The sequence below is a fragment of the Chiloscyllium plagiosum genome, unplaced genomic scaffold (assembly GCF_037043375.1).
Source record: "Chiloscyllium plagiosum isolate Xiang-an unplaced genomic scaffold, Cpla_swu_hap1 HiC_scaffold_2, whole genome shotgun sequence".
NCBI classification, from domain to species: Eukaryota; Metazoa; Chordata; class Chondrichthyes; order Orectolobiformes; family Hemiscylliidae; genus Chiloscyllium; species Chiloscyllium plagiosum.
The window spans coordinates 53,987,730-54,014,334 of NW_028270140.1; the positions used below are offsets into that span (position 1 = coordinate 53,987,730).

Here is a 26,605-nt window from a genome sequence, read left to right on the forward strand (position 1 = left end):
ACATCATTTAGAATGAGGAAGTGATTAGATTGTATCGAGGTGAAAAGACTATTTGAATTAGATAAGTAAGGGAAATCCATGGAACATGAGTAATAGATAAGTAAGATCCAAAGATAGGAACATGGCCCCTGTATCACAAGGACCCCTAACAAGGCAAGGAATGATATTCTTTATGTCCACTTTAAACTACTCGGCAATCCTGACAAGTCATCTAAATCAGATATGATTAGATAAGTAATCAGAAGTATTCAAACCTGCACAGGGAGAACCCAGCAGGATTCAAATCCATCATGCTCACCATTTAAATGAGACTACAGCACAACTGTTGTATGCATAATGGTGGGAAGACTTAGGACTTTGCACATTGAGCTCTTTCTTCGCATCTCCCCTCCAGAAAATTACGTGGTGCTAAGTGGATGAGAGTATTTTAGGTTAAGGTATCAAGTTGCAGTTTGACTGTGTGAGGTAGGCTCATTTCAGTAATTGTTTTTTTCCTGACTGTCATTTTTTACATGTTTCTCGATAAAATCATATTTTCTTGCTCATAGCCAGTATATATGGGCAATCACACATATGCATTCACAAATATGTTCATGGATGGAAAATGATGGGCTTGCGCCTATATAATTCCCCAGGATGTGCTTCTGACTGCTGATAGCGCATAGTGTGAATGAAGGAACAGAAAATGTAGTCTTCTGATTTCCCCAGTTCCTTCTGATGTAAGAAATTTGATTTGGAGGTTTCAGATTGTTAGGTAACAGGGTCATTTGTTACATTGTGAGATGTTGCTTTAACATTTTAACCTGTAAAATTATCAAGTATTGCTGAACAAAGAGACCTTGGAGTGCAGGTTCACAGTGCCTTAAAGTCGCAAGTGGATAGGATAGCGAAGGAGGCATTTGGCATGCTTTCCTTAATTGGTCAGAGCATTGAGTATAGCAGTTGGGAGGTCATGTTGTGGCTGTACATGACAGTGGTTAGGCCACTTTTGGAATATTGTGTGCAATTCTGGTCTCCCTCCAATCAGAAGGATGTTTGAAAAATGAAAGGGATCAGAAAAGATTTACAAGGATGTTGTCAGGGTTGAGAGTTTGAGCTATAGGGAGAGACTAAATAGGCTGGGGCTGTTTTCCCTGGAGCACAGAGATTGAAGCGTAATCTATAGAGTTTTATAAAATCATGAGGGGCATGGATAGGATAAATAGACAAAGTCTTTTCACTGGGGTGGGGGAGTCCAGAATTAGATGGCATTGGTTTAAGCTAAGACAGATAATGATTAAAAGGGACCTAAGGGGCAACTTTTCATGCAAAGGGTGGTGTGTGTATGAATGAGCTGCCAGGGAAACTGGTGGAGGCTGGTACAATTGCAACATTTAAAAGGTATCTAGATGGGTATATGAAAAGGAAGGAATTAGAGGGATATATACCAAGTGCTGGAAAATGGGTCTAGATTAGGTTCGGATATCTGGTCGGCATGGATGAGTTGGACCGAAGGGTCTATTTCCATGCTGTACACCTACATGACTCTAAGTGCAGGAATTGCCTGATGCAGGTTCAAGTAATAAAACTAAATAAAACAAGTTGCATTTCATTAACCCACAAAATGTGAAGCATCAGATAAGGTAATTTACTCTTAAATTGTGACTGCAAACTAACTCCAGTCTGAGAGGTTCATATATGTCAGCAAATAGCCTCATTCTGGGCCTTAATTGTTGTAGATAACAGTTAATGTTCCTCCAAGAAATGAGCTCTTTGCATTGAATATTACTTAACTTTAATGTATGTCGAATGGGTTTCCAGAATGTTTGGCACAGTGGCTAACACTACTGCCTCACAGTGCCAGGGACTCTGGTTTGATTCCAGCCTCGGGTGACTGTCTGCCTGGAGTTTGCACATTCCCTCTATGTCTACGTGGGTTTCCTCCGGGTGTCCGGTTTCCTCCCACAATCCAAAGATGTGCTGGTTAGGTGAATTGGCTATGCTAAATTGCCCATAGTGTTCAGGGATGTGTAGGTTGGGTGTATTAGTCAGGGGAAAATGTAGAGTAATAGGGTAGGGAAATGGGTCTGGGTGGGATATTCTTTGAAGGGTTGGTGTGGACTTGTTGGGTCAGATGGCCTATTTATGCACTGTAGGGATCCTATGATTCCATGAGAATTTGAGGAAACTAATGATTGAAGGGAACTGAGATGAGCTGGATTCAACAGCATTGATACCTTCCCAGCACTGCCTATGGGTCAGGTATAAGTTTGAGCAAAATTCCCATACTCTGAAATATTGGAGTTATTAAAAACTTTTAAAAGAATGCAGGCAGCTGGGCTGAGTTCTGTGAAAAATACACAAACACAGAATTGGCTGCATGGAACCATTGTTCAACCTGAATTCACACCTCAACTCTCAGAGAACAATGAACTTGACCTAACACTGGGCTGAGTTACAAATCCCACAGGTTTATTTGGAAGTACAAGCTCTCGGAACACTACTCCTTTGACAGATAGCTAGTGAGGCAGGATCATAGGACACAGAATTTACAGTAAAAAATCAAAGTGTCATACAACTGATGTGATGCGCTGAAGAAACCTAGATTGCTGTCAAGTCTTTAAGCATTTAGAATGGGGCTGCAGGTTTTGATTGATTAATATGTAAATACCGGAACTTAACGTTTTATAAAAAAAGTGACAATGCATCAAAGGTGTGAGATTAGATTCTGTCTGTATACCAACCTTGTGTCAGACTGGTTCTACTTCCAAATAAGGAATTTATAAAATATCTCATGGACTGACTGCCTACAGATTATGTGCTTTTTGAATAAAATAGAATACATGTGCAAATACAAATTCACACTTTTGTGTGTGTGAGGGAGAGGGAGGGAGGGAGAGTGAGTGTTTGGATTAGATTCCCTACAGTGTGGAAACAGGCCCTTTGGTCCAACCAGTCCACACTGACCCTCCAAAGAGTAACCCACACAGACCCATTTCCCTCTGACTAATGCACCAAACACTATGGGCAATTTAGCATGGCCAATTCAGCTAACCTGGACTGTGGGAGGAAACCGGAGGAAACCGGGAAGAATGTGCAAACTCCACACAGACAGTCGTCTAAGGCTGGAATCAAACCTGGGGGGAACGTGGCGCTGTGAGGCAGCAGTGCTAACCACTGAGCCACAGTGTGTGGGAGAGAGGGAGAGAGTGTTTGAGTGTGTGTGTTTGTATGTGGGCGTGCATGTGTATGTGTGTGTGCATGTTTGGTAAATTGTGTTTGTATGTGAAGAAGTATATACAATAGACAATAGACAATAGATGCAGGGGTAGGCCATTCGGCCCTTTGAGTCAGCACCACCATTCATTATGATCATGGCTGATCATCCACAATCAGTATCCTGTTCCTGCCTTATCCCCATAACCTTTGATTCCACCATCTCTTTCTTGAAAGTATCCAGAGACTTGGCCTCCACTCCTTCTGGGACTGAGCATTCCATATATCCACCACACTCTGGGTGAAGATGTTTCTCCTCTGTCTGTTCGAAATGGCCTACCCCTTATTTTTAAACTGTGTCCTCTGTGAGAGGGCGTGCACATGAGAGTGACAGTGAGTGTGTATCTGTGTATGTGTGCTTCTGTGTGTGTGTGCTTCTGTGTGTGTGTAGTTTAGTGGGGTCACTTGTAGTGTGGCATGAACCTAAGATCCCAGTTGAGACCATTCTCATGAACTTGGCTATCAGCCTCTGTTGAGCGACTCTGCACTGTCACTGACCAATGTCATGTTATAGCGAATTTGCATTAACAAAACATGTGTTATAGCAGAACAATCTGTACTCTTAACTGTCAGGAAGCCAATTGACCTCAAAGGGAACACCAGAACCACAATGGCAACAAAGAGTTGAGAGGAGATACTGGAACACACAGTCTGTATAACTGCCAAACCCAATCTGACCCAAGGAGAGCCTTTTCAACAACAAGCATCTGCAGAAATATTTCCCCACAGGCTCCAGCCCCAACGAGCTGCTTCGGAATCAAGAACAACAGAGGTTGAATGGAGCAGCTGAATTGGAAAGCCAAAGCAATGGTATCATCACAACAAAGGACATCCAAGAGGAGGGAGTCCAACCAAGCACTAACTGAACAAGGCACAGGCTTGTTCCAAACCAAGAGAACCACCAGCAAGGACCTCAGCTACCGAATGCTCTTTAAAACTGCGTTTTCCTCAGTGTTGAGCGAAAACTCCCATGACTCCAAAGTGTTTGGGATATGGGAGTGATTCAAACCTCCTAAAATCAGCAAGTTACAGATTGTAAATCAAAACCCTACACAGCAGAAACAGGACCTCATCTGGTCCCTCAAGTGAACCTGTTCCTGCACTTGATTGGCCACCTTTCTCCAAACCCTACTCGTCACTATGATTTGATCTCTCCCTGCCTCCTCAATCTCCCCACAACCTTCTAATCATGTTGACCAACCTTCCATGTTCACCAATCTTCCAATCACTCCTGACTTTCGATTGGCCATCTCCTCCTCCCTCCTGTGCATTCCTTACTGAGGTCTTTTAGATTAGGCTTCCTTGGCTGGTAACCCGCTAACCTCTGAATTATACTGAAAATAAAAATGCTGGAGATCACAGCGGGTCAGGCAGCATGCTCCATGAATGCTGTCTGACCCGTTGTGATCTCCAACTTTTTTAGTTTTCAGTTCAGATTCCAACAATTACAGTAATTTGCTCCAAGCCTCTGAATTATGTTGGCTCTTGGTTGGAAATAGAAAAAATATATAAATGAAGCTCTGCAGTTAGATGAGGTCCTCTTCATTACCCGTGTCCTCAGGTTTTCCAACCATTTTGATCCTCACCACTCCAATCCACTGTCTGCTACCATCAGTCCTGCCATTTTTCTAAAATACTAATACCTTGAAGTCCAGTGTAATCTGTACATTAACCAATACTGTTTAACCTGTTTCCTTTATACCTATATCCATGAACCTCATAAAGAATTGTTGGTAACATTTGGATGCAAATAAGGGCATTAATGTATTGCAGAAATCCTTGTTAGTTTCCAAAGATTTAATGAATACAAGTGTTTAACCAACAAATCAAATGGATTGTTAGACGATGAGACTATTTTTAAGGTACAAATTGTTTCCCATTCAACAAACTCATAAATATCACAAACAGTATCAATGATACGCTACATTGTAGAAAAAAATTCCAAGGCAGCAAACTGCATTTACAATTTAAACAATAAGTTTAAGTTATAAAGTCGGTTATCAACATTTTGTTTGAATTGTGATGAATTTGTGTGTTTTGTTTTTGAAAGGGAGCATTGCTGAGAAATCTGTGAGATTTGTTCTGATTGTATTTGCTATTTGACTTGCACTGTGGTGTAGACTATTACCCATGATCACCACATGTTATTTCTGGGTGTTTGAAAGAAGTAGCATATGGTATTGTAGATTGTATTATTGTTTGCATAGTAAAGCATTGATGCTTGCACAAAAACTGTGGAATTGTGTGGCTTTATTCTCCTAATAAGTTCCCTGGAATTTATCTTTTGTCTATTCTAAACATAAAGGTTACTGATCCCGAACCAGATTGTAACTTACTTTAGTGATCTCATCTGAGAACAAGAGATGAAGGTGGTAGTCTGGTCTAGAATCATAATAAAATAAACAGTGATTCCATGGCTGGAGAACTTCAATGCACCTTTTCTTTAATCTTGTGACTCAATTGTTAAATCTGATTACAAACAAATAATTTAATAAAACTCAAAAAATGTACTAATATAGACAGACTGTTTTACCTGTAAATTTACAAAAAAATTCCTCTTTTCTCTGATTACTTGCAAACCAGATAAACTATGGAATATAATTTTAGAATTGTTATGGTGCAGATTGCACTGGCATTGTGCCATTCTGCCACTGCTAACTGTATTAGTTAGTTCCAATCTCCTTTCCCCATATCCCCTCACACACCGTTTGTTTCCAAATGATTGTCTCCAACCCTCTTGATCGCCTCAACTGAACCTGCCTCCACAGATTTTACAGGCAGTGCATTCCATATTCTAACTACATTCGGTTGGAGCGCTGCTTTGTTATATTAGAATCTAGTCGGCGAAAGTTCCTGAAGAAGGGCTTATGCCCGAAACGTCGATTCTCTTGTTCCCTGGATGCTGCCTGACCTGCTGCGCTTTTCCAGCAACACATTTTCAGCTACATTAGAATCTAACTGGGGTTTAGTCAAACAGGGAGTCTCATGGGGTAACTTTAAGGAATAATTTAACTTAAGGGCTAATTTCAATCTAAAGTTGAGTTTTTTCTGTAATGTTGCAATGAACTAAATTTGTTCCTTTGATTTGGTGCAATTTAATTGCAGCTTTAAAGCAAGAACTACCTGAAAGTAGTTAATTAGTCAACTGGTTTAATCTAGTTTCAGAAACCGTTGAATTAGGGGCCATAAAGTGAGACCTTGTTCGATAGTGCCACTGCTGTGCAGAGGGACATGGGTGTCTTTGTGCATGAATCACAGAAGCTTGGTCTGCAGATGCAACAGTTAATTAAGAAGGCAAATGGAATTTTGCCCTTCATTACTAAAGGGATTGGGTTTAAAAGCTGGGAGGTTATGTTGCAGCTGTGTAGGTTGTTGGTGAGGCCACACCTGGAGTACTGTGTGCAGTTTGGTCTCCTGAGGATATATTGGTATGAAAGAGGCAGGTTCACTATGTTGATTCTGGAGTTGAAGTGGTCCTCTTATGAGGAGAGACTGATTAGACTGGGATTATATTCAGTTTAATTTGGGACGGTGGAAAATCTTAGAGAAATATATAAAACTATGAAGGGAATAGATAAGATAATAGAAAGGATATTTCCACAGGTGAAAGTAGGACAAGAGGACATAACTTCAAAATTAGGGGTTGCAGATTTTGGACTGAATTTGAAAGGAACTTCTTCACCTAGAAGGTTGTGAATCTGTGGAATTCCATGCCCAGTGAAGTCATTGAGGCTTTCTCAATGAATGTTTTTAAAGCTAATATCCTTTTTAAGGGAATTAATGATTATAGTGAGAGGATGGGTAAGTGGAACTGAGGCCAGGAAAAGATCAGCAATAATCTCATTGAATGGTGGAGTGAGTTTGATGGGCCAGATGGCCTACTCCTGCCCCTCTTATGCTCTTATGTACACAGGTGTTGTACTATGTTGCATTGGAGTGGAACTGCAGTTTAGTGAAATAGCGAGGAGATAATTAATCCGTCCTTCACATTGGTGAGTACTTTGCTTTTAATATAAAAATAATGTCTTGGAAAAGTTAGGGCAAAAGAGAACTCTTACAAATCAGAGGTCAGAGAAAGCATGAATCTGGCAAGAAACCTTTTAAAGGTTTAATCCAAAGTAGGCAAGTCATGGCAGAAGAGCTTGAACATGATTTGCTCCTCCTGCTCTGAGAAGCTGGGCACATGTTTGAATGTCTGGGACCAACTAGTCTGTCGGAAGTCTTTAGTTGCAGTTCCTTGAGGCCCAAGTTTCAGAGCTGGAGCAGTGATTGTAGATACGACAGTGTCTTGTGTATGGTGGTAGTAGTGGAATCATTATCAAGCAAGCTTGTGCCAGCACATTTGGCTCTGCTGCATGGGAGAGGAGAATGGGAAAATTAGGATTTGGAATGGGGGGAGTAACATATAAAATTATGGAGGTAATAGATACAATAGTAGAAAGGATGTTTTCACTGGTGGGTGAAAGTAGGACAAGAGTGGAGAATTCAACTTTAAGGGGCATTTCTGTGGCTACAAAGAAGACTCCAGGTTGGTATCTTGCCTCTAAGGTGCTTGTGTTGAATGAGCATCTACAGGACACTTTTGAGATGGGGGAGGAAGAACAGGCAGTGGTTGTGATACATGTCAGTAGCAGTGACTAGAAAAAATAACATGAGGTCCTAAAAGCCAAATATAGGAGGTTAAGAAATAAGTTGAAAAGTGGAACCTTAAAGGTAAAGCTCTCAAGATTGTACTAGTCAGAGTAGAAATTGCAGGAGGGATCTGTTGAATACTGGCAGGAAAGATGATTCAAAGGTTTCAGATTCCTGGGACATAGGGACTGATTCTTGGGGAGATGAGACAAGAGGTTGGCATGATGGCTCAGTGGTTAGTATTGCTGTCTCTCAGCACCAGGGATCCAGATTTGATTCCACTCTTGGGTGACTACGCAAAAACCACACAGACATTCTTCACATGAGTGTGGGTTTCCTCCAGGTGCTCCAGTTTCCTTCCACAGTCCAAAGATGTGTTGGCTAGGTGGATTAGCCATGGAAATTGCAGGATTACATAGATTAGATTAAATTAGATTAGATTACTTATAGTGTGGAAATAGGCCCTTCGGCCCAACAAGTCCACACCAATCCGCAACCCACCCAGATCCATTCCCCTACATTTACCCCTTCACCTAACACTACGGGCAATTTAGTATGGCCAACTCACCTAACCTGCGCATTTTTGGACTGTGGGAGGAAACTGGAGCACCCAGAGGAAACCCACGCAGACACGGGGAGAATGTGCAAACTCCACACAGTCAGTCACCCGAGGCGGGAATTGAACCCGGGTCTCTGGAGCTGTGAGGCAGCAGTGCTAAACACTGTGCCACCAGTACGCCCACATAGATAGGATGGTGGATGTGGATCTGCATGGGATGCTCTTCAGAGGTTTGGTGTGTACTCAGTAGGCTGAATAGTAGCCTATTCTTCCTCCACTTTGCATGTGGCCTTATTTTGACAGTGGAGGAGGTTCAAGCTGGACATGTTATGGGGGAGTGGGAGTGGGAGGAGGATTTGGAATGGCTGGCAACTGGAAAGTGGGTTTGATTGGAGTGTACAAACTATAAATGTTCCCTAAACCAATCCCTGGGTTTGTTTGCTGTCTCCAACATAGAGGAGACCATATTGGGAGCAATGAATGCGATAAATCAAGTTAGAGGAAATCCTGGTGAATGATTCTTTGAGGCATTGCATGGAGGTAAGAGGGGATGTGAGGGCAGATTTTGAACCTCCTGTGGCATGGGAAATGTGCCAGGTGTGGAAGGGAGGTTGGTGGGGAGTGTGAACCTAACAAGGGAGTCGAAGAAGGGATGGTCCCTCTGCAAAGCAGATGGGGTGGGGAGGGAAAAATCATTTTGGTGGTGGGGTCAGAATGCAGGTGGCAGAAAGTGGAGGATGATGTCATTGACCAACACATCTGCTTGGCAGCACTGGTCCTCATCCTTAACTTTTCCTTTCAATCCTCCCACTTCCTGCAGACCAAAGGGGTGAATTTGGGTACCTGCAGGGGTCCGAGCTATGCCTGCCTCTTAGGATATGTGGAACAGTCCCTCTTCCGCAGCTACACTGGCAGCATCCCTCACCTTTTCCTTTGCTATATTGACTGTTATGGCACTGTCTCATGTGCCCATGAGGAGCTCAAGCAGTTCATCATCCTTCCGAACCTCAAATTCACCTGGACCATCTCTGACACCTTCCTCCCCTTCTTGGAGCTTTCCATCTCTAGCAACCAAATCAGCACTAACATCTATTTCAAACCCACCAACCCCCACACTTACCTCGACTATACCTCCTCCCACACTTCCACCTGCAAAAATTTGATCCTATACTTCCAATGCTTCTGCCATATCTGCTCCCAGGATGAGCGATTCCACTGCAGGGCATCCCAGATGTCATCCTACTTAAAGGACCATAATTTCCCTGCCCCGTGATCAACAATGCCCTGAACCAATCTCCATTTCCCACACCTCGGCTCTCAAATCCCACCACTCCAACCACAACAAGGATAGTGTCCCTAGGTCCTCACATTCCACCCCACTAATCTTCAAATCCAATGAATCATCCTCTGTCACTTGCAGTCTGACTTCACCACCAAAATGATTCGTACCTCCCCACCCCCATCCAGTTTTTGCAGGGACTGTTCCCTCCCCAACTCTCTTGTTAGCTCCACAATCCACACCTGGCATCTTTCCCTGTCACTGCAGGAGGTGCAAAACCTGCCCCCACACCTCCCTTCTCACTTCTGTCAAAGGCCCCAAAGAACTATTCAAAGATTCTGGCAGAGATTCATCTGCATTTCCTCCAACTTGATGTATTGCATCCGGTGCTCCCAATGTGGTTTCTTTGACATCAGGGGGCGGGTTCAGGGAATGCTTATGGTCTGTATGCTCCAATCAACCCCATTTTCTGGTTGCCACCACTTCAACTCCCCCTCCCAATTCCCTGAAATGTCCAGCCTAGGCTGCATCAGCAATCAAAATAAGGCCACACATAAAATGGAGGAAGAGAACCTCATCTTCCACCTAGGGAGCTTACAACCATTTGGCCATAACATAGAATTCACCTGCTTCCAAATCTCCCCAAATGCCACCTCATCCCAGGTCCACCCTTCCCTCTACCCCACCCCTTTGACCGTCTGTCTATCTTCCTTTGTACCTATCAACGCCACCTCCTCACTGACCAATCACTATCACCTCCTCCCTGCATCCACCTATTACCATCCCACTTACCTTCCCCAATTTCTCCCTCTATTTTGCAGCCGCCTTCTCCTTCCCCAATCCTGAAGAAAGGTTTCACAATGAAATGTAGACTCCCCTGCTCCTCAGCTGATGCTTGACCTGCTGTACTTTTTCCTTTTTCCTAAAGCTCCACACTTTATTAACTGTGAAAATAGTTTTCTAAGGCAGTCTCAACCAGAGTGGATAAAGGGATCCAGAGACTGCGTTCCACTTGAACTTCAGGAAGGTGTTTGACAACGTATTCCACAAACCTATGGGGGTGGCATGGTGGCTCAGTGCTTAGCACTGCTGCCTTACAGTGCCAGTGACCCAGGTGCGATTCCAACCTCGGGCAACTGTCTGTGTGGGTTTCCTCCCACAGTCCAAAGATGTGCAGGTTAGGTGAATTGGCCAAGCTAAATTGCTCTTCGTGTTCAGGGATATGTAGGTTAGCTGCATTAGTCGGGGAAATGTACAGTAATAGGGGAATGAGGTTGGTTGGCTTACTCTTTGGAGGGTCAGTGTGAACTTGCTGGGCCAGACGGCCTGTTTCTACATTGTAGGGATTCCAGCTCTAATTTATAAATACTACTCCAACACCATGGAGTCTTATTTTTGGTGTGAATAGAGAATTGGCTAATGGACAAGGAAATGTTAATCAGGTGTTCTTTTTCAGTTTGGAAAATGGGGTTCAATAGGAATCAGTTGTAGTTTCAGTACTGATTACAACGTATTAATGACTTGGAAGAATGAAGTGAATGTATTGAAGCCAAATTTGCAGACAACACAAATTGCAAAGAAATAGGATACAAATAGTTTAGAAATATTGCTAGGTTGAGTTGGTAAATAATGGGAAAATGGAAAGCTCTTAATTTTAGAAGGGAAAACTAAAGAACAGTATATTTAAATGAAATTAAAATGTAGAAAGTTGCAGCACAAAGACCCTTGGTCTATTTGTACAAACAGCCATCTATTTGCCTACAAAAGCCATCACAAGTTAAAGCATTCAACCCCTTTGCCTTGAAAAGTAGTGTCCAGCAGCCTGCAAAGATACAGACTGATCTCCCTTTCCGAAATTACCATTGCAGATTGATTTTTCGTCAGAGCTGAAATACATAACAATGCAGAAGGCCTTAAGTAAAAATAGAGATTGATAGGTGAAAAAAATGTTAAAAAATGAAGATCTCTGATAATGTAGGAGTGGTTTGAAATAATAATCAGGAGGATAGTGCAAGGGAAAAGGTGTTAATTGGACAAGTGAAGGATAAAAAGGTGGATCTAGATAGAGAGGCTATTAATGGCAATATTATAATAATTTCCAACAATCGCTATCTTAAATAAATGTACCTAATTGCACACACTGTTACTTGATTGAAGTCTCATGAAGTCATTTGTAAAGGGGATATTTTATCACAAGGATGGATGGGCTAGGGACCAGAAGAGACAGTAAAGTCTAAAAATTCTAAAAGCCATCATCATTTAGCCATCCTGTCTTTCAAGGGACTAAGGCATACCTCTACCTCAATTATGCTTTTCAAACATGGAAGTCAAGATTTAAATGTGACAGGAAATTGTAGATAATAGGTGACAGGAAGGGTATGGTCCTTTGCTTCAATGTTTCAAGGTCAGGCATAAACAGCTGAGAAATTAGGACATGGATAATTGATCTGGATAAGGCATCTTCAGGAAAGGAAAGGATTTTAGTCAGGGAGCAACTGCCTGAGCAGTAAAGGTTATACCTTTTTCCGCACAGCCAAACACACATTCTGTCATAACTATTAATACTTCACCTCATCATTCTTGCTCACCCAGTTACTATTCTTACCTGCTCACCTAGGGCAGAAACTGACACCACAAGAGATGTTCCATGAGTGCCAGTTCCTCTGATGGATTTGGATTTAGATTTAGATTTTATTGTCATGTGTACTCAAGTACAGGAGTGAAGTGAAACGTGTATGATGTTGCCAGGCATGACTCCATCTGGGTACAAAGGTACCTAGGTACAAAGCAGTAACATAAATAAGCATTGCCTTCATAGAATAAGCAGGAAAATTTAAAAGAAAGTAATAGTTAACATTAAAATCCTCTAATATACACTAACAAAAAAAGAAAGATGATAAAGGAGTGGATAAGCTATAGCTGAAGCATCCTATTCTGTTGCCATCTTGATAAGATATGTTGGTTTATATCACCTATTCAGTGCATGTGATCAGGCTGTCTGATCAATTTGAATCTCTGATCAGATGAAATCAGCAAAAAGAACAAACATGATAACCAAGTTTACATGAATTGTTGTTGTACCTTTATCATAGATTTTCCTCACCTACCTAAAAATACAGATGAATCCAGTCAATGATTTGTGGAGGGGTAGGAAAGATAAGAACAATCCAACACAGTAAATGTTGTAAACAGAAGTAAACCGAGCAACTCATTCACATGTATAGACCTGTTAATCAATATTTATAACAAAGAGAAAAGCTTGGTGATGCATGTAAGGGCTTCAGGACCCTGGAGCAAAATTATGGTGACACCACAGAGCTGCACTCACTGATTACAAGTATCAGTGCATGGAAGTGCTATAATACACCAGAACTTTAGAAACTCTGGTAAACATACCAGAGTAGACTGTAACATTTACATAAACCTACCTTGATATATTAATATATATTAATCTATCTAATAACAACTCAAGAGCCTGATATATTTACCATTATCTATATTTAGTATTAATGTACAATAAATAGCATTGCTTCAAAGTCTAAGCATGAAGACAGTTCTTGACTTTGCCTTCTCCTCAACCAGTGTTTTTTCAAAAATAACAAACTACTAGTGTGGCATAAAGCTACATAACTTTAATGTGGTGCTGATAATAAAAGGACAAAGGTCATGTCAAGAAAGACCTTGCTGTTTGACTCCTGGTAGCAGGGTCAAGCTGGGAAGAGCTGATTAACTCAGGTATCAGTGGCTAATTTTAGGAGCTTCCATTGCCCAAGTCCTGATGCTAATCATGAGTTTGATTTCTTTCTACTGACAGATGGGACAGTTCCCATGTCTCCTGGCTTCGACCCGCTGGCACCACTTGCTATTGTCAACCACTGATCAGGCAGTCAGTTAGGCCAAAAGCAGCCAAAATTATTCCTATAAGGATATGGAAATGTACTCAGCAGGTCTTCCACGTAGTCAGTCATGGCAAGTTCATCACCGTGCTCTTCTGTGCCCTCCTTGCTGCCCCACTAATAATGGAGCCTGTCGTTTCTTGTCAGTCATGATGGATGCCACTTGTGGACTGCATGTTGTTTTAGTCTAGATTGTAAAGTAGTCAAAACAATTCACAAATGAAAATTAAGAAAGAATAAGGTGCTTTTTTTAAAAAAAGAAGATAACCCACAGTTAATTCTGAATATGAATTCTGTTCCTCTGGCAGTGTATTGTTTATGTAGCTAGGAAAATATACTCAGAATCTGAGGTTGAGCTTGACTGTAAAATCCGTTGATTCACTGACAATGAAACTGGTCTTTGAGGTGGGCGTGAGTGGCTGAGAATGAATCAGCAGCAATGCAACATGCCCAATTAATATACCTACCATTTTTCTCAATTACATCATCCCCACCTCTGAACCAGGAGGCCCATATTCAAATCCCACCCATTCCAGGGGTATATAATATGTCTGAACAGGTTGATTAGAAGATTGGATGTTGAACTGTCACTGGATCCAAATCTTGGAATTCCCTCCCCACCTACAGTGCATGGCTCAAAATGACAGCTTGCCACTGCCTGCTCAAGCATAACTATTGATAGGTAATAAATGCTGGTCAACCGGCAATGCTGAAATCCTACATTCCACAAGTGAATTTTAAATAATCAAAGCAGCTGACATACTATTGCTTATTTGGTACTTTCATCACCAAGTGTGGCTTGGCAGCAGTACTACTGGCAGCTGGTTGGATCCTAAAGGACATATCTGCTAGGCTGGATCTGCAGCAGGTGATGAGGGAACCAATGAGAGGGAAGAACATACTTGACCTCAGCCTCACCAATCTGCCAGTTGCATGATGTAGCTGTCCATGATAGTATTGGTAAAAGTGACCACCTCAGTCTTTGGAGATGAAGTCCCGCCTTCACTTTGATAATAACCTCCAAGTGAATGATCCATCTCTATCTCCTCCAGTCATCCCCAATATTACTAATACCAGTCTGGATCCAATTCAGTTTGCTCCTTATGATATCAAGAAATAGTGGAGACACTGGATACTGCAAAGGCTACAAATCCTAATAACATTCCAGTGATAGTATTGCAGACTTGCCATTCCCCTAGCCTAGCTGTTTCAGTACAGTTACAGCTCTGGCATCTACCTGACAATGTGGAAAATTGCCCAAGTATGTCTGAATATAAAAAAAACAGGACAAATCCAAGCCAGCCAATTACCAGCCCATTAGTCTACTCTTGTATCATCAGCAAAATGATGGAAGGTGTCATCAACAGTTCTATCAGGCAGGACTTGCTCAGCAATAACCTGCTCAGTGACACATACTTTGGGCTCTGCCAGGGCCACTCAACTCCTGACCTCATTACAGCCTTGGTTCAAAGGTGAGGTGGGAGTGACAGCTCTTGACATCAAGGCTGCATTTGACTGAGTGTATCATCAAGGAGCCCAAGCAAAACTGGAATCAATGGGTATCAGGGGTAAACTCTCCAGTGACTAGTGACATACCTGACACACAGAACGAAAGTCGTGGTTGTTGGAGGTTGGTCATCTCGGCTGCATAGATATCGCTGCACTTCTGAATCATAAGATCAGAAATGGGGATGGTTGATGATCACTGTGCAATATGAATTGCAATTCCTGAAGCAGGCCATGTTCAAATGCAACAATTCTCAACAATATCCAGGCTTGGCACTGAGAATTAACAAATAACATTCATGCCACACAAATGTCAGACTAACTACCACTTCTTGGCATTCAATGGTGTTACCATCACTGTATCTTCCACCGTCAAGATCCTGGGAGTTGTCATTGACCAGAAGCTCAACTGGACTCACCACATAAACACCGTGGCTATAAGATCAGGTTTGAGGATAGGAATACTGTAGAGTGTAACTCACCTCTTGACCCTGGAAAGCCTGTTCACTATGTATAAAGAACATCTTAGTGTGATGGAATGCTCCTCACTTGCCTGGATGAGTACAGCCCCAACAACACTGAAGGTGTTTGACAACATCCAGGACAAAGCAGCCTGCTTTATTGGCAACATATCCACAAGCATCCATTCCCTCCACCACTGATGCTCAGTAGCTGCAATGTGTACTACCTACAAAACACGCTGCAGGAATTCACCAAAGATCCTCAGACAACTTCCAAACCCATGACCACTTCCACCTAGAAGGACAAGGGCAGCAGATATATGGAATGCCACCACGTTCAAGTTTCCCTCCAACCAACTCACCATCCAGACATGGAGATACATTGCCGTTCCTTCAATGTTGCTGGGTCCAAATCCTGGAATTCCCTCCCTAATGGCATTATGGGCCAACTCGCAATGGGTGGACTGCAGCAGTTCAAAAAGGCAGCTCACCACCACCTTCTCAAGATGGCAACACCTTTGGGTGGCATGTTGGCTCAGTGGTTAGAACTGCTGCCTTACATTACCAGGGACCCTGGTTCATTTCCTGCCTTGGGCAACGGTCTGTGTGGAGTTTGTGCATTCTCCCTGTATCTGCATGGGTTTCCTCCCACAATCCAAAGGTGTGCAGGTTAGGTGAATTGGCCATGCTAAATTGCCCATAGTGTTAGGTGCATTAGTCAGGGGTAAATATAAAATCGAGTAATGGGTCTGGGTGGGTTACTCTTCGGAGGGTCGGTGTGGACTTGTTGGGCAAAAGGGCCTGTTTCCATACTGTAGGGAATCTAATCTAACCAAGGGCAACTAGGGACAGGCAAGAAATGCTGGCCAGCCAGCGACACTAACATCCCAAAAATGAATTAATGAAATAGGCAACTTTACTGAGCCAAATTAACATAGAAGCACAATTATGGAGAACAAAGTGAATTATTTTGAGAACTAATTTTCAGTTTAAAAGGTATCACAATTTTTTTTTTTTGACTTATTTAATACGCTTTTGACCTAGTAGGTCAGATATTTAGACAACAGCTGCTAGAGTTTTCGCGGTCACCTGAAACCTGACCCTATTCCTCATGTCGCTAGCCTATCCAATTTGATTGTGCCATTTGTTGCAAGTAACAGCTGTCACTGTGGCTGACCTGCAGTCAGGATGGAAAGAGGCAAGTGAGTAGCTAGGAATTAATTACACCAATATAAACATTGAAATAAAGTCACTTACCTTTAATTTTCTTTTTCTAAATTGAATTTAATATCAGGCATATTCTTCCTTTTAAAGCAGAATTCATCTGTACATATTTACTCTACTTGAGTGACAGAGATTCCAAACCTAATAATTAACAAGACTACCTTACTCGTGTTACAGGATTTGAATGACAACACCCAGACAATCAAGTAGGAGCCAAGGAAACGCTGTTGGAGTCCAAATCACAGACTGCAGACTGTTTCAGGGCACCAGAACTGAACAATAAAGAATCCAATGTATAATGCAGTAATTGTTTCCTCCAGAACCAATATTTCATTGGCACGTGATAAAAAGTTTCACTGAGACACTGAAATAAATGAGACACTCTGCTGGGTTTGTGCCAATGACTCGGAAACAAATGCATCATTTTGTCTGGTGATGCGATGAAGTGGAGGAATCCACGCTTCCGGTAGATTTGGTTATCCAATATCAAAATGAATTCTTTCATCAACCATCAGGCCAGTGCAAGCCAGCAGGAATTCAGATTGAGTTTTCTCTTTTCAGTCCTGTCACCTCAAATGTGCAGACAACTTTTCAGTGCCAAAAACTGAAATTTAGTAGCTGTCTGAGGTGTGATCTTTTCAGGTTTACAAAGATATATTCGTTGTGATGTTATTATGTCTCAGAAATTCTAGCAGCAGCAATCTTGGCACTTACAATAGCCAAAAGTGATTTGGTGTGCAATCATCTAAATGTTGGTTGAAACTGGTTTATTGGACTCTTTCCTTGAGTTTTAAAATGATGGGATGTACCGATTTTGAAATCACATCATTCCAGTGCAGTTTTATGTGACATTTACTTGAATGTCAAATTTGTACAAATTATCTCAATTTGGCTTCCCTCTATGACTGTCAGCCTTCACCAGATATGCAAATGTATTTTTATGAACCTTAGCAGCCTTTGGGGTAACACATACTGAATCCTCAACATGAGGTGATTTTCATAGTCAGCTTTCAGAAAGGATTTTCAGTACCCATTAAGGACATAAATAATACTTCTGCAATTAGCAACTGTACTTAACAGCTGTTTTTAAGAAAAAAGCCACAACACTGGTGGGTTGGATTGCATCAAAGAAAGAACAAAAGTATTAGATCATTTTATCAATGGTATGTAATTTTCTTCATGAAGTCAATGCCACTTATATATTCAACTGCGAAAGGTGGCAAGATGATCTTTGTTTGGCATATGTTAATCAGATGAAGTTCAGACCACAGTAGAGCCAAACTGGACTAACTCCAGAAGCAAATTTCACCTCCTTTCAGTTTTACCCTCCAACAGAAGTTGCAAAATCAAATCCATCTACGCAATACAAACTTGATATTTATATTCAACATCAAATTGTTTTTGGCAGTTATGTGACAATAAGCATCATAATTTTTATTCATAGAGAGCAGAAGAATATATTCCAACATTCAACATTTCAAATTACAAACAACTTTCTACTCAAGGGCAATCTACACTGGAGAGAAATGGAACACTTTACAGTATAAATCACTGCTGAACAGTTACTATAGTTCATTAAGAACAAATGTACTACAAAGGTTAAAGAAGGGCAGATATATCAGGTAAGTCCTGTGTAGAAGGTTATGAATATACATAAGTAGCATTGATGGCCATTGCCTTCTACACTGAAACCAGATGGTCAGAAGAAAGGATTAGGAAAAGAGTCAAAGAGGTCTACAACACAGAAAAAGTCTCTTCAACCCATTGAGTCTGTGCCCGTCAAATGCAACCACCGAACTACTCTAATCCGATTTTCCAGCACTTGTCCCATAGTCTTGTATGCCTTAGCATTGCAAGTATATATCCAAATACTTCTCAATTGTTACGAAGGTTTCTGAATCTACCTCTATCTTATAGGCAGTGAGTTCCAGTTTCCCACCATGCTCATACCTAAAACTGTCCAGACCAGGCAACATCCTGATAAACCGTCTCTGCACCCACTTAAAAGCATCCATGTCCTTCTGGAACTGTACGCAATATTCCAAATATAGCCTTACCAGTGTTTTATACAGTTGTAACATAATTTGCCAACTTTTCTATTCAATGCCCCAGTCAATGAAGGCAAGTGTGTTATATGCTTTCTTGACTTACTCATCCACTGTGTCATTTTTGTTGTCCACTTTCTACCAAGTGCCTTATAAGACATTCTCCTTTTCAACTTAAACACAGGAAAGATTTATCCCATGTGGTAATCTGTGAAAATTTGAGAGGCCAAGAACTGTTTAAAGTAAAAATTAATAACTTTATTTCTTGAAGTATAACAGAGAATAATTAACTAACAACTGTTTACACCAACCTTCATCTAACCTATCTTTTACTTTCCCTTCTATAGTACTAGTCCAATTAAAACCCCTGATTAAGATTTACTGAAAAATTCAAATTTCAAAACCAGCCAGCTGCCGAATCTTCTCTTTATATCTTCCTCTGTAGATTTGCTCTCCAGGTCAGGTTGATGTCTTTCTCCGTGCAAGCTCCTTCTCTAGACAGGTACCTCTCAGAGAGTTCTGACTCGCAGCCTACATCTGTTGGTCTTTTGGTAGTTCTTCCTCAACTGTTCAACATTTCCAAGTTTAATCCCCCAAAGCATCAGATTGTGTCATTGTCTTTCAATATTGTCAATATACTAAATTCAATCTTGATTGGAGTTTTTTTTGGTATAATTTAAACTGATTGGCTAATTCAATTTTGTTTTTGTCTCCAGGCAACCAGCTACACTGGCTACTGGACCAACAGGTTATATTATATCTAATTCAGAACACTTGATGCTGTCAGGTGGTTCTGCTAGCTTTTTACTTTTTTAAAGGTACAGTACATCCACATCTTCAAAAAATAAACAACAAAGATCCTAGCCCCAATCCTAGTTACACCACTAGTTACTTACCTTCATTCAGAAAAGCACCATTCCACCACCACTTTTTGTCAACTGAGACAAGCCAGTTCTATATCCATCTAGCCAGCCCACCCTGTCTCCGGTGAGACACTACATTTTGCATCAGCTTGCCATGAGATATCGTACCAAATGCCTTACTAAAGTATAATATAGACAACATTCACTGCTCTTCCCTCATCAGTCACTCTTGTCACCTCCTTAAAAGTCTCAATCAAGTTAATGGTAGCACACATTATGCTATTTAAAAAGATAAGAGTCTATGATGTTTGGGGTAGTATACTTATATGGATAAAAGATTGGTTAACTATTAGAAGGCAGAGATTTGGGATAAGGGGTCATTTTCAAGATGGCAACCAGTAACTAATGGATGCCATGGGGATCAGTGCTGGGGACACCATTATTTATGATATAAATGACTTGGATGATGGAAGTGAATGTTCAATACTCAAATTTGCAGCTGACATAAATATAGTTGGGAAAGCAAATGGTGAGGATGACAGAGTCTGCAGGCAGGTATAGATAGGTTAAACGAGTGGGCAAAAACTTGCCAGCTGGAATATGGTGAGAAATTTGAAGTTATGCACTCCGGAAAGGAAGAATAAAGGAACTGAATCTTATTTAGAAGGAGAAACTGCAGAAAGCTTCAGATCAGAGGGATTTGAGAAATTTGTCCATGAATCACAAAAAGCTAACATCGAAATTCGGTAGGAAATCACAAAAAGGCAAATGGAATTGAGTATAAAAAAGCACATGATTAAAGTGCATTAACGAACAAATGGGTTTTTACAACAATGGTTTAATGGTCATCGTTAAACTTTGAATTAATATTCCAACCTTAGTCATGGTAGAATTTGAATCCTGGTACCCAGTCCGTAATCGGGTCTCTGGATTACTAGTCAAGCAACAATCCCTTGTGACATTATATTCCTTGAAACAAATGAAGTGGGCATTGCATTGCAGGGACTGGTAATGCAAATTGTGTCATTTTTGTTTTCCTCTTCCCATGAAGTGCATTGGAAGATATTTTCCTTTCAAAGCATTCAATACACAGTTCCATTGATTCTTCAGATGTATGGCTTCTTCATCCTCCATTCTCTTCATTCTCCCCATTTGTCACTGTAGACAAATGGGAACTTGGGACATTTCTATCGCCAGATTTAATCTGCCCTCATGCGATGCTCATGAATTAACATGAGGCAATTGTTCATTTTTGTGTCACAGTGCTGATCATACACTTAGAGTTAATGCACAAAAACTCTGGACCTTACAGAAATTTATAAAATCATGAGGGGCATGGATAGACTAAATAATCAACCTCTTTTCCCTGGAGTAGAGGAGTTCAGAACTCAGGGTTCAGGGTATAGGTCCTTTAAAATTTTTCCCCTCTCACCCTAAACCAAAGAGTCAACCTTTTCATGCAGAAGGTGGTGCGTGTAAGGAATGATTTGCCAGAGGAAGTGGTGGAAGCAGGTGTAATTCCAACATTTAAAAGGCATCTGGTTGGGTATATGAATAGGAAAGGTTTAGAGGGATATTGGCCCAGTGCTGGCAAATGGAACTAGATTAGTTTAGGTCAGCATGGTTGAGTTGGACTGAAGGGTCTGTTTCCGTGCTGTAAATTTCTGACTCTATGTGACTCTGAGATTACTGATTTATCATATAAACCCAACTGATGTTTAAAGAAGGAAACATGAACTCATAGAATCTGTACAGTACAGAAAGTGGCCATTCAACCCATCAAGTCTCCACCAATACTCCGAAAAGCATCCAACCCAGACCCAGCCCCTCACCCTATCCCTGTAACCCTGTACTTACCATGGTTAATCCATCTAGTCTGCACACTATGGGGCAAATTAGCATGGACAGTCCACCTCATGTGCATTTTTGGATGGTGGGAGGAAACTGGAGCACTCGGCAAAAACTTGTGTAGACATGAGGAGAATAAGCAAACTCCACACAAACAGTGACCCAAGCCTGAAATAGAATCTGTGAGGCAGCAGTACTAACCACTGAGTCACCGTGCTGCCCAAATAAATTTTGCCATTTGTTGTAGAGGGATTTGAACACATATCCCCAAAGCATTAGGCTTGAGATTCTGAATAATAGTCTGGTAACATGACAACTGCAGCATCACCTCCACTTGCTGTTATTACTCAATCTGGTCTTCATGGAAAAGCACACAATTGCCCCCTGAGGTGGCCTATCACATGACTCGGTTATAATAAATGCCTACAATAATAGCAAGGTGTATTGTGTATTGTATGAGTTCTCTCACCAAAGGAAATGCAGTCGTTCATATTGAATCTCCACACTATCCCAACAGAGGGGGATCAATAAATGCTGTTATATTCCACCCTGGTCACTTGTCAAAAAAAAATTAGTAAAAAACATAAACTTGCAACTGAGCAGTTAATGGGAAATATCTGCAATCTGTTAACTATACTAGCAGGCACACAAATACTGTAAGCTGAAACTTTATTGCTGGAACAGCACAGCAGGTCAGGCAGCATCTAGGGAACAGAAGATTCGACGTTTCGGGCACATGCCCTTCTTCAGGAATGAGCAGAGAGTGTTCAGCAGGAGAAGATAAAAGGTAGGGAGGAGGGACTTGGAGGAGGGGCGTTGGAAATGTGATAGGTGGAAAGAGGTCAAGGTGAAGGTGATAGGTCGGAGTAGGGTGGAGGCGGAGAGGTCAAGAAGAAGACTGCAGGTCAGGAAGGCGGTGCCGGGCTGGAGGGATTCGGCTGAGACAAGGTGGGGGGAGGGGGGATGAAGAAACTGGTGAAGTCCAAGTTCATCCCCTGTGGTTGGAGGGTTCCCAGTCGGAAGATAAGACGCTCCTCCTCCGACCGTCGCGTTGTTGTGGTTTGGCAGTGGATGAGTCCAATGACCTGCATATCCTCGGTGGAGTGGGAGGGGGAGTTGAAATGCTGTGCTACAGGGTGATTGGGTTGGTTCGTCCGGGTGGCCCAGAGGTGCTCTCTGAATCGCTCCGCAAGTAGGCGGCCTGTCTCCCCAATATAGAGGAGGCCACACCGGCTGCAGCGGATGCAGTAGATAATGTGGGTGGAGGTGCAGGTGAATCTGTGGCGGATATGGAAGTTTCCTTTGGGGCCTTGGAGAGAAGTGAGGGGGGAGGTGTGGGCGCAAGTGTTGCACCTCCTGCGGTTGCAAGGAAAGGTGCCGGGAGTGGAGGTTGGGTTGGTGGGGGGTATGGATCTGACAAGGGAGTCGCGGAGGGAGTGGTCTCCCACTTTCTCCAAACAAAAGGAGTAGCCATGGGCACCCGCATGGGCCCCAGCTATGCCTGCCTCTTCGTAGGGTATGTGGAACAATCCATCTTCCGCAACTACACTGGCCCCACCCCCCATCTTTTCCTCCGCTACATTGATGACTGTATCGGTGCTACCTCGTGCTCCCACGAGGAGGTTGAACAGTTCATCCACTACACTAACACCTTCCACCCCGACCTCAAATTCACCTGGACAGTCTCGGACTCCTCCCTCCCCTTCCTAGACCTTTCTGTTTCTATCTCAGACGACCGAATCAACACGGACATCTACTACAAACCGACCGACTCCCACAGCTACCTGGACTACACCTCCTCCCACCCCGCCCCCTGTAAAAACGCCATCCCATTCTCCCAATCCCTTCGTCTCCGCCGCATCTGCTCCCAGGAGGACCAGTTCAAAATACGCACAACACAGACGGCCTCCTTCTTCAAGGACCGCAATTTCCCCCCCGACGTGATCGACGATGCCCTCCACCGCATCTCCTCCACTTCCCGCTCCTCCGCCCTTAAGCCCCGCCCCTCCAACCGCCACCAGGACAGAACCCCACTGGTCCTCACCTACCACCCCACCAATCTCCATGTACAGCGCATCATCCGCCGTCACTTCCGCCACCTCCAAACGGACCCAACCACCAAGGATATATTTCCCTCCCCTCCTTTATCAGCTTTCCGTAGAGACCACTCCCTCCGCGACTCCCTTGTCAGATCCATACCCCCCACCAACCCAACCTCCACTCCCGGCACCTTTCCTTGCAACCGCAGGAGGTGCAACACTTGCGCCCACACCTCCCCCCTCATTCTCTCCAAGGCCCCAAAGGAAACTTCCATATTCGCCACAGATTCACCTGCACCTCCACCCACATTATCTACTGCATCCGCTGCAGCCGGTGTGGCCTCCTCTATATTGGGGAGACAGGCCGCCTACTTGCGGAGCGATTCAGAGAGCACCTCTGGGCCACCCGGACGAACCAACCCAATCACCCTGTAGCACAGCATTTCAACTCCCCCTCCCACTCCACCGAGGATATGCAGGTCATTGGACTCATCCACCACCAAACCACAACAACGCGACGGTCGGAGGAGGAGCGTCTTATCTTCCGACTGGGAACCCTCCAACCACAGGGGATGAACTTGGACTTCACCAGTTTCTTCATCCCCCCTCCCCCCACCTTGTCTCAGCCGGATCCCTCCAGCCCGGCACCGCCTTCCTGACCTGCAGTCTTCTTCTTGACCTCTCCGCCTCCACCCTACTCCGACCTATCACCTTCACCTTGACCTCTTTCCACCTATCACATTTCCAACGCCCCTCCTCCAAGTCCCTCCTCCCTACCTTTTATCTTCTCCTGCTGAACACTCTCTGCTCATTCCTGAAGAAGGGCATGTGCCCGAAACGTCGAATCTTCTGTTCCCTAGATGCTGCCTGACCTGCTGTGCTGTTCCAGCAATAAAGTTTCAGCTTTGATCTCCAGCGTCTGCAGACCTCACTTTCTCCACACAAATACTGTAAGTAATGCCTAGTTTGTCAACTAGGTTCCAGAGTATGCAATAAGTTGTTCAAGAAGATTGAGGCCCAACAGGTTATTTTGGAAACTCTTATGGACAGAAATCGACTTCTGTAAGTTGGAAAAAGAATGCATTATTTAACAGAGCTAAATAATGGGAGAGACAACTACATAAGAGGAGATTAATGTCTTCTTCACACTGCTTGCATGGAAGACCATGTGAAAAATAAGGACAGAATCAAGAAATGAGGAAATGGAATCCTGACAATTATCCCACATAAGCATCCATATACATGTATCTGTCAATTACTTTATACCTACTTTGCATTTGGTCTTAATAGGTATAAGAATAGTTTTCTATCAAGTATACAACACATTTGAAAGGATAGATCTGCAGCATTTGTTCCCTTTCCAATCAGAAATATAGAACATTACAGTGAAGTACAAGCCCTTTGGTCCTTGATGTTGTGCCGACCTGTGAAATTAATCTGATGCCCATCTAACCTACACCGTTCAATTATTATCCATAGGAATGTCCAATGCCCACTTAAAGCCCTTAATGTCGGCGAGTCTAGTACTGTTGCAGGCAGGCCATTCCATGCCGCTACGACTCTCTGAGTAAAGAACGAGTCTTTGTTGCTTTCCAAAAAGAAAAAGAAGAATGTGTGAATTGGAATTAGAAAAGGAGAGTTTAGAAAGAGAGGGACTGAGGAGGGAAATTGAAAATGCATAGCTTAAATTCAATGTATTTGAAGGAAGCAGTGAGGGTGACCCAAAGCCAAAATCATGTTTGTTGAGGAGAAAAAAAAAGTGCTGGAGAAATTGTCAGCATCTCTGGAGAGTGAAACAAAGTTAGTGTTTCAGGTCAAAAAGCCTTCTTTGGAACTTTAATTTGACAAAGAAAAACGATTCACTTGTTACCTAAATTTATGAGGAATGAGTAAAAATGTACTTCACGTCATTTAAGAAAGCTGCTATAACATTGAAATAGCCTAAAGAAGATTAGATAGTGTTCATTTGGGCTTTTTTCTGGGAAAAGATGTGGAGGCATCCTCATAAAGTCATACAGTCATACAGCATAGAAACAGACCATTCAGTCCAGCTTGACCATACTGACCTGGTTTCCCAAAACTGAACAATCCCAGTATCCTGTGTTTGGTTCATATTCCTCTAAACCTTTCTCTATTTGTGTACTGTCCAAATTTCTTTTAAATGTTGTAACTATATGTGTCTACCAGTTCCTCTGGCAGTTCATTCCAAACATGCACCACATTGTGTGTGAAACATCCTTATGAATCCTATCTGAATCCTTCCCAATTTCATAATATCCTTCCTCTAGTAGAGTGACCAGAATTGTATGCAGTACTCGATAAGTGGCCTCACCAATGTCATGTACAGCTGCAACATGACATCCCAACTCCTATACTCGAGACTCTGACCAATGAAGGCAAGCATACAAAACACATTCTTCATTACTCTATCTAACTGTGATGGTCCTTTCAAGGAATTATGTACCTGAATCCCCAAGGTCTCTTTATTCAACAACATCTTTTTCAGAAGAGTACTCAGGTGACTATAACAAAATAATGCTGAAAATGTGTTGCTGGAAAAGCGCAGCAGGTCAGGCAGCATCCAGGGAACAGGAGAATCGACGTTTCGGGCATAAGCCCTTCTTCTCCTGTTCCCTGGATGCTGCCTGACCTGCTGCGCTTTTCCAGCAACACATTTTCAGCTCTAATCTCCAGCATCTGCAGTCCTCACTTTCTCCTATAACAAAATAAAGACAAATGTTCTCAATGCCAATGCCTAGAGGCAGAAACTAAGAAATAGTTTTTAAAAAAGACTCAAACCATGGTGAAATTTGGCAAAAAGCAGGAAATGGGGCTCAATAGATGGTACAGACTGATGAAAGTTGGACCTTTGAGAATTTTAGGAATGTGATTCCGATGGAAAAATGAAATAATAGTGCTTCTAGTGGAATAGAATTCCACCTACATAAATGCATAGTTAGTAAAATAAATGAGCTGACTCAAACCATATTAGTAACAG

The 26,605-nt window shown here is 42.4% G+C and overlaps 1 long non-coding RNA gene across 1 annotated transcript; it reads right to left on the reverse strand.

The window, feature by feature from the left end:
• Positions 1-11,483: 11,483 nt before the first annotated feature.
• LOC148151900 (uncharacterized) lies at positions 11,484-16,950 on the reverse strand. The gene is made up of 3 exons (XR_015759088.1): positions 16,846-16,950; positions 12,331-12,501; positions 11,484-11,611 (listed from the first exon to the last, which is right to left on the reverse strand). It is a non-coding gene; the product is annotated as an uncharacterized LOC148151900 (long non-coding RNA).
• Positions 16,951-26,605: the final 9,655 nt, after the last annotated feature.